Here is a 3,008-nt window from a genome sequence, read left to right as displayed (position 1 = left end):
AAAAAAATCCCCCCCCCCTCCCCCTTTTGCGCGGTTTAAAATTTTTACCGGGAAAAAAGCCCCCCCCCCCCCCCCCCCCACTTTTGTCCCGATTGCTAATTCCAACCGGGACAAAACATTTAGTCCCGGTTGGTAATTCCAACTCTAAAAGCTATTCTGAAAATTTACTAGAACTGTGTACAGGAAGAATGTTACTACAACTACTCTGAAAACCAATTAAAGAAACATAAAAAAAGTTCAGATCAGAAAACAAAAAGAATGGAAACAGAGTCTCACATTTATGTGCATCTAGGCCCCTCTCCACTGTGTATAGAAGCTGCTACTTTCACACCCTTTAATCATGCTTCTCTTGCACTCTAAGAACAATAGAAAAATACATAATCTGTCAAGCAATTTATAATAATTTTGTAGACAGTTTATATAATCTCGTAAGCAAATTATGATAATGACGTACGCAATTATATACTCGATTAAAAAATTGAATATTTCAGAGTAAAAAAGGCTAGCTGATAGTGTAGACCACAGCTAAGTAACATGCATTGATAGCCTAGATCCACGCTGGGGGTTAGTCAGATTGGAAAAAAAAAACTCCCACAACTCCAGTAAAGCCTATCATTCCTGTATATTTTGGTTGGCTCCGAAAAAGAGAAGACTTAAGCAAAGCAAACTGACATGTAGGGTACCTTTATCTTTGTCATACCAAAAAAGCAGTACGAGTTATTGGGTCAGCTACTGAACCACTAAATCTCCGACTTCACAGTTTTGGTTAATTTGATCACCACTGTAAAGAGCCAATAAGAAAAAAAGAGTACTATTGTCCATGCCACTTTTATTGTAAAATTATTTGCATGCAATGGAACCTATAGTAGGCCTAAACATCACTGCAGCAGTGTCACGTGCATGAACTCAGATTTCTCCTCAGGACAAACATCGTACCAGTCCCCAAAAACTCAATATTCTGCCTAATCCCCAAAACTAACAAATGCTATTGCACAAATAAAAAATAGTAAAACATGAATGATATTGTCTGCATCAGAAAAAACAGTCCTCTTACGCAGCATCCAAGCAGGGATTCAGGGGGAACCTTAGATACCTCAGCGTTGTTTTTGCGTCCTATGCTCGATGGGGGAGGTGGATTTGCGAGCACACCTTGGTGTGCCAGAAGTATCCTTCCTCGCTCCGCTGAGATCTCTGCAGTAAAAAACGCACACGTAAAAGTTGGGATTGCTCGATGGGAGGACAGATTTTAGAAGGGCATCTAGCAACAAAACCAAAAACACAAAAATCACTAACATGCGTGGATCTCAGGGTAAGAACTGCGCTCCCCTTGGCCCCCCACCCCAGCTCATCCTCACTTCCGTGGTCTCATGCCCGTCGTCTATCCATCGGAAAAAAATGTTGGAGACAATGAATCCAAATTAGTGCGCATTCGGGGGGATTGAGAGAGAAACCCGCAGCAAATCGACGAACGACTCACCTCCGTGTGCGCTCAAATCGCTTCTCCGTCTTCGCTGTGCAATTCCGCCCCTCGCGATTTGTCTGGTTTGAGTGGATTGAAGGTGCAGCGGAGAAATCGCCGGGGACGGAGATAGAGAGAGAGAGAGTCGGCGGTGCGAAATGAAAACGAGAGCGGATGAGAACTTTTTTTTATTTTTAACCTTTTTTTTCTTTATTTTTAAAAATAACCTCACCCGGGTTTTATTTGCGCGGGGTGACCCTTTTGGCCGCGCCAGACCGCCTGGCGCGGCAGGAACATGCTGCCGCGCCGCATGCACTGGCGCGGCGGCCCCTGCCATGCTGGCGCGGCGAGTCGCGGCGCCAGGTGGGCGCTGGGCTGGCGCGGCAGGGCCAGCACTAGATCCACGCGCCGGCTCCCTTCCTCCTCCCTCCCTCCTTTCTTCCTCCTCCAGACACACCACACAGCAGCACCTTGCAGCGCCGGCCCCCACCGCCCCACCCCCAAATCCACCCAAAATCCGACGATTTGGGTGGGGAAAAGTAGTGAAAATCGATCCCTGCTTCGTGTGGAAGGTATTCCCCTACTTTTTCTCGTGTTTTACCGTTGCATTTGGTAGATCGGAGGATGTTTAGGTGACTTAGGGTTAGGTTAGTGATTTGAAATTTCAATGAAATGCAATGGTGTTTTGTGTTAGATGATACGTAGTTCATACGCAATTGAGTCTCTGCCCGTGATATTGACGTGTAGAACTTGTTGAATGCTTCGATTTAGGTATATATTCATCCAATTGTGTGGTTTACATGACATGTATTTTTTTTATATCTTCAATTAATTAGTCTCATTTTTGTTTCAGTGTTTGTATTTTGTAGATCGAGTATTTACATTTTATCAAAATGATGTATATAGCTTGTATGGATTACGTGTTTAAAGTTTATTTGTGTATTAAATTTGTTGCACTTGATTTCCAGGTGAGATGGCGTCGTTTGGTTGTGAATACAAACGGCGTAGGTGGTATGTGCGTTATGTGGGCGAGTCCAATGGTGCTGGTCCCGTACCTCCTGCCCTTCCGGTACCTCTTTGTAGATGTGGCGCGCAAGCAGAGGTGAAACAATCAAGGCATCCAAAGACAGCTGGAAGAGCATTCTATGTATGCAAATGGACTTTTGATCCACTGCCTGCCGCACCTTGTGATTTCTTTCAGTGGATCGATGGACCCGACAAATATGATCCTAGGATCCGCCTATTCCCATATCATAGCACAGAGCTTAAACCATACCATCAGTTTAGGCGTTGGGTTCCTCCTCCACCAAACCCACCTAGGATGACCGAGGAGCAGAAGCAGGAGGCTGCTTGTAGGCGTGTGAGGGATCCTCCCATGTGCAAGTGTGGTGTTCCTACTAAGCTTATGCGTCCTAACTTAGGGGATCCACCTAAGTTTACTCCATTCTTTCGATGCTCCCTAAAGACTCATGTAAGTATATTACGAGAATATTAGTATGTCGTTTAGCTAGCGGTTATAATTTTGCAGTATATTGTTCATACTTTAACT

This window comes from Setaria italica, chromosome VII (assembly GCF_000263155.2).
Source record: "Setaria italica strain Yugu1 chromosome VII, Setaria_italica_v2.0, whole genome shotgun sequence".
Taxonomy (NCBI): Eukaryota; Viridiplantae; Streptophyta; class Magnoliopsida; order Poales; family Poaceae; genus Setaria; species Setaria italica.
Note: the sequence above shows the minus strand (reverse complement) of the source record.